This window comes from Cynocephalus volans, chromosome 4 (assembly GCF_027409185.1).
Source record: "Cynocephalus volans isolate mCynVol1 chromosome 4, mCynVol1.pri, whole genome shotgun sequence".
NCBI lineage: Eukaryota > Metazoa > Chordata > Mammalia > Dermoptera > Cynocephalidae > Cynocephalus > Cynocephalus volans.
The window spans coordinates 84837255-84843927 of NC_084463.1; the positions used below are offsets into that span (position 1 = coordinate 84837255).

Consider the following 6673-nt stretch of genomic DNA (forward strand, 5'->3'; position numbering starts at 1 on the left):
TAGAGGAGGAATCATCCAGTGGGAAGGGGATACTGAAATTCTTTGGCACAATTCTTATCCCACAAATTCACAATGGCCCCAGGGATCTCTCCCAACTTACTGTTGTCATCACTGCTCTGGCCTTAGTGTTTCTGTTCCCCTCATTAATCTTTTGGCTCACATACGGAGTCTGTACACCCAAATCTTCTTACCACAGCTGAGACAGCAGCTGAAACAATTATTTAAAACACTGATCAAAGACAAGAAACAAATGGGTTAAGAAACAGAGAATATCAAACATATTGATCAGGAGTTATTAACCATGAATCAGTTTCAGGCCAGGTTACTTGTATAACATTTTTTGCATGATGTATATTTATTTGGTGCTTTTCTTCTAGAGAAACAGCCCACAGCTGTCAGATTTCCAGAAGAGTCTAATCTCTCCCAACCCTAGTGATTTCAATCACCTAGTTTATATATTCTATCTTGCTAGTCTCATCTCACTATTTCTATTAGTCACACCTCTTCGGAACCTCAGGAATCTAACATCCTGAGGCTAATGTAACTGCACAGGTTGCAGGGAGAAAGGAAATTTGGAAGACAAGTATTTGTATAGCAGGATATAGCAGCACCTCCCGATGTGAAGAGTCTCAGTAATGGAATACTGCATTGATTTTACTACAAAAAAAGTGGCAGTTTGTTCATATGCATCAAGTTATAGTCTAAATTTTTTGCAGGATTCTGTTTCGCCTTCAGACCTTGGCTTGATTCCTACTACCTGTACTGTATTGTTACAGCAGTAGTTACACCAATTGTCTGGTTGGGGTTATTGTTGGATTCCTGCCGACACAGGCAATGGTAAAGCTACGTGACAACACCAATTGTGTGGCTAGGCAATTCATAACTAAAGCCAAAACATTTCATTATTTTAGTTATACTAAGTTTCCACTTGTACTGTCAGGGCTAGGGCTCAGACACTTCAAAGCCATTGTACAGACTGGGTCATAGACCCCTCACACACAGGTCCACACTAGGTAATTGGGAAAGATCCCGGGAGCCATTGGCAGTCCTCCAGTAGCAGCAGAAGCAGCAGTGGTGGTGGCTTCCCAGGACATCCTGGGGACACCGGCAGCAACAGCTTGCAGCAATGGCCTCCAGCAGCAGTAGCTTTATTTGTAATAGCCAAAACCTGGAAATAATCCAGATGTCCACTAATAGGTGAATAGATAAACAAACTGTGGTCTATCTCTACAGTAGAATACTACTCAGCAATGAAATGAACTATCAGTACATGCAAATCCACAGATGAATCTCAAACCAAAAGAAGCCAGGCAAATGTAAAGTCTGATTCCGTTTATATAAAAGTCTTGAAAATGCAAATTAACCTACAGCAACAGAAAGCAGGCCCGTGGGTGCCTGGGAATGGGGAGAGACTAAAGGGATTAGAAAGGGACAGGACGGAACTTCGAGGGATGATGAATATATCCCTTACCTTGACTGTGGAGATGGTTTCACATGCATCAAACTTATGTCAAAACTCATAAATTTACAATACTTTAAATATGTACAGTTAGCTGTATGTCAATTATACCTCAATGAAGCTGTTGAAAAATTTTAGCTCCTCAGTTGAACCAGCCACATTTCAAGAGCCATATGTAGCACAGTGGCTACTAAACGGGACATTATAAATAGAGAACAGTTCCATCAATGCACAAAGTTCCACTCAACAGGACTGCTCTAGACCAGGGGTCAGGAAACTACACAACAGGGAATAACAGCATGTTTTTCTAAATAAAGTTTTACTGGAACACACAAGCCCATTCATATGCATATTGTTCACAGTGCTACAATGGCAGAGCTGAGGAACTGCAACAGAGTAGGTATGTCCTGCAATCCGAAAATATTACCTGGTCCTTTAAGAAAAGGTTTGCTGACCCTGCTCTAAACCATAAATTCTGAGGACAGGAATCATATCTGCCTTGTTCACCACTGTACATAACCTGACTAGCATTGATGAAACACCTAATATGTAGCAAGCACTACTCTAGGCACAGGGAGGTAGCCTTGAACAATATAGAGAAGGTCCCTATCTCAATATTTTCACAATCTGGGGAGAGATACAGGTAACAGATGAAAAGCAAGTAAATAAAATATCAAACAAGGATGAATGCTGAGATGACAATAAAGCAGAAGGTACAGAGCATGACTGTGGGGCAACTTCCATTTAGGTAGTCGGGACAGCCCTGTGGGAGAACCTAAGGTCTGAACAACATGAAACAGTCAACACTGCAAAGACACCATGGCCTCAAAACAGGAATGCATTTGATGATTTGATGTATGAGAAAGAAGGCCCACGTGGCTAGAGAACACACAAATGAGGACGAAAAGAGGTCTAAATGTTGTTATAAATGTGACCGAAAGCCACTACAAAATTTTAAGCAGGTGAGCAACATTATCAATTTACATTTACACTGAGTAAAAAAGTGGGAAAAGGGCAAAGCAACCTTTTATTTATTGGGCAAGTACTACTTGATAAATGATGCTATTCTTTAATTATTCCCCCTTTACCAGTATGCTTAATAACACTCAGAACTGTTCAGGAAAATGTCTTATTTTTTCCCAATTCTGTAAGTTTACAAAAATAAAAAATGCTTTAAAACCTCTGTCAATTACTTAACATTCATTTATTTTCCCAAATGTAGCACTAAATTCATACGTGTTATTTAGGAAGACTTGAACACACACACACACACACACACACACACACTCTCTCTCTCTCTCTCACTCTCTCTCTCTCTCTCTCTCTCTCTCTCTCTCTCTCCCCTTCCATCTCTGAAGGGGAAAAGCGACAAGGACAAACCGCAGCTTGAATACATCAAAGGCTGAGCCGGCACTACAGCCCATACATCATCAAGCTCACGACACCCCTAGATGGCTCTGCGACACGATTAAGGTCCTTGGGAACTTACATACACTCCTAGACAGCGTACAGATCTCACCTCTCTTCAACTGACCTCCAGCCGACCCACGATCCTGTTGGGAAGATTTATGAAAGACAGTAAGATCAGTACAAGCAGGGAGCTAGAGGTATAGGTGCAATGCCTTAAGATATTTCCTAAGTAAGAGCTACATGATCCCTCCAATCGCATCTTCTTTCCAGAGAAGCTGGAAGAGCACCGCCATGATGAGGAACAAAAATGGCCAAATATCCAATATTGTAAGGTTTTGTGCTTGGAGTGAGGGGGCGGGGATGGTGGCAGACACGGCTAGAAACATCTAAATCAGTGTCTAAGAGCGGCCCACGTGCACTTGCTCAGGGAACCGTTCCAAGGAAACCCGACCCGATCGGAATGCTCCCGCCACACCGCGGCCATGTTGATCGGAATGGCAACGCTACAAGTAGTTGCCCACATCCCTCCTCCCAGCTTTGACAGGGAACACGTGCCACCCCCACCCCCACACAGACACCGAGATCCCTCTCCAGCTCTGCCCAAGTCCCGAGGGCCAGGGGACGAGTGCAGGGCGAAGGCTCCCCACCTCGGCCCTCGCGACACCCTGACACAGCCCCCGGCTCCCACACAGCCCGGCTCTAAGCCAAGCCAAACCTCCATGTACCCGAATGTCGACCGTTAGCATCCATAGTCGCACCTCCAAACTCTGACCACCACTTCGGAGACCTGCGGCCGATCCAGGACCATCCAGCAGGGCACGGGAACACCTCCCCTCCCCAAATTACCGTAGAGCAGCAGCCGCACCTCCGCGGCTAGATGAGGGGGCTGAGCCCGTCCACCTACCTTCTAAGTGGCTGGCTGCTGCGCCCACGCAGATGCCGGCGGTCCTGATGACTTCGGAGATGACCCTGCCAAGGGGCGATGCGCGCCCAGACAACCTCAGGGGACTCAGGGTCCAAGCACGCAGAGGGGCTGGGGGAAGGTGACCCCCCCAGTCCAGGCCCCAGGCCCGGACTGAGGGAGGAGCCGGGCTGCCGATCCTGCGGCGGGTGGAGACGGGGAGGGAGGCTGCGGGTCGCTCAGGGACGGGTTAAGACTTCGGAGACGGGTTAAGACTTCGGAGACGGGTTAAGACTTCAGAGACGGGTTAATACTTTGGAGACGGGTTAAGACTTCAGAGATCAATAAGGCAGCTGGTACCGGAGTGAACCGAGAGACAGCAGTGCGGTCGTCGTCAGGGGCAACAGAACACGCGAAGGCCCTGAATGGAACACCGAGGGCCACAAGCCTCCAGCATTAAAGCCCCGTGACGGCATCCAGCTCACGTGACACGGTGGCGGGCTCAGAGGGCGTGCGCGGGGAGAGGGAGCTGCGGCAGCGGCAGCCAAGGGCACGAGACCCGGCTCAGCATCCTCACCTTGGTGCCGGGGCATCCGGCGATGAGAGACACTCCTGTCAGGGAAGAGGAGTGCCCCGGCTGCCCCCACTAGAGTCTCCTGCTGGGGGGACATCGCTTCCATGAAGAAAATGTTCAAGCAAATCCCATTCCAGGAGGAGGCTTCACGGTCATGTCTGCGGGCTGGCGGCCAGAGGGGAGAGGACGTGCAGGCTGAGGCGCCCGCGCTCAGGCGGGGCGCCGAGCTCCGGGTGTGGGCAGCGCGCCTCCCATGTCGAGGCCATGTATCGCCGCCTGCGCTGGGCACCTCCAGCTGAAGGCGATTTCGGTGGCGAAGGCCTGTCAGTGCCGGCCCGCCCCTCCTCGGGTCCGCCCCCTCCGCCGTCCACAGGCCTCTGTGCTCTATGGATGGGTTTAACAGCCTATTGGACACAGCTAAAAAAAAAAAAAAAAATCAATAAATTATAAGATAGGTCAGTGTAAATATCCAGAATGAACCATTGAGAAAAAAAGAGGTGAAAAACACAGAAGAGAAGGCAAGCAACAGAGGACACAGCCATAAAGTCTAACACTTTATAATTGGAATCTCAGAAAGACAGAAAGTAGAATGGACCAGAAGAAATATTTTAAAAGATAATGGCCTAGAATTTTTCAAAACTGCTGAAAAGCATCAACTTGCAGATTCATGAATTTCTATGAAAATTAAAAGAAAAAAAATTTTAAGAAATCTACATCTAACAAAACATGGGAAGTTTAGTGAATATGAAAGATAAAGACAAAAATTTAAGAGCATTCAGAGAAAAGTGGACTATTTCCTTCAAAGAAACAACAAATAGATTGAGAGCTGGCATTTCAACAGAAAAGAAAAAAGAAACCAGAAGACGATTAAAATACATTTTCAAAGCTCTGAAAAATAATTACTGCCAAACAAGGTATCTATATTCAAAAAAAAAAAAGATATTTAACTCAGCAAAAATATCCCTCAAGAAGGCAGGTAAAAAAATTTCCAGGCAAAGCAAAGCTAAGAGAATTGATCACTTCCAGTATGTCATTAAAGAAAATAACAAAAGAATTCTTTAGAATTTTAAATTGAAAATATGTACGAAGAATTGAGAGAACAAAACGGTGAGAGTGAGGTAAAATAACTGTTTAAAACAACAATAATAGTATCTTCTTAGTTTAAAATAAACAGAATTAAAATACTCAAAAACTGTAGTGTATAAGTCAGGAAGATGTGAAAATATTTCCGAGGTCCTTGCATTGCCCAGGAAGAGGGTAAAAATGCAATTAACAATAAATATTAAGCTTTGATAAAGTGATATATCTTAATATTTAGAGTAATTACTAAAAAAATCATAAGAGCATGTAACTACTAAGGAAACAAAGATTAAATAATTAAAGTTATCAATTCAGTAACTAGAAACCTAAATAACTAAAAAACTCCTTGTCTAAAAGCTAGGAAAAAAACAGCAAATTAAACCTAAGGGGAGTAAAACTAAAGAAATAATAGTGTAATGCCAATAAAAATTTAGATAGATTTTTAGGTAAGAATTGAAAAGCTGATTCTAAAATTTCTATGGATGATCCAGCAATCCCACTACTGGGTATATGCCCAAAAGAATGGGAACCATCATGTCAAAGAGATATTTGCATTCCCATGTTTACTGCAGCTCTATTTATAAAAGCCAAGATATGGAATCCACCTAAATGTGCATCGACAGATGACTGGATAAAGAAAATACGGCATATATACACAGTGGAATACTACTCAGCCATAAAAAAGAATGAAATTCTGCCATTTGGAACAACATGGATGAACTTGGAGAAAATTATGTTAAGTGAATAAGCCAGGCACAGAAAAAGAAATACTGCATGTCCTCACTCATAAATGGGGCTAAAAAAGAAACAGCAAACACAAGAAGACATGGAACTTTCAGAAGGAGAGATCAGAGCTATAGTTGTTAGAAGGGGAAGGGGAGTGGGAGGAGGGTTAGGGAGAAATTGGTTAATGGACACAAAGAATGAGTAAGTTTATAACAATGAATATGTCAACTATACTGATTTGATCATCACGTATTGTACGTAAATACTGATAGTCAATTCTGTACCCCACAAATATGATAATCAATTATGTTGCAATTAAAAATAAAATTAAAAAATAAAATTTGTATGGAATTACAAAGGTCTAAGAATAAACACAGCATTCTTGAAGAATTAGGTGAGATAATTTTCTTTACCAGGTACCAAGACTTCTGAAAAATCTCCATTATCAAGATAGTGCAATACTGCATAAGGAGAAGACAAATGGATTTAGTAGATTAAAAAGATGGGTATTTCAAAAGAGGCT

General features: G+C 43.5%; 1 pseudogene; it reads right to left on the bottom strand.

Annotated features, from left to right (window-relative positions):
• Positions 1–4603, bottom strand: part of LOC134375553 (rho GTPase-activating protein 20-like) — a 101166-nt pseudogene extending 96563 nt beyond the window's left edge.
• Positions 4604–6673: the final 2070 nt, after the last annotated feature.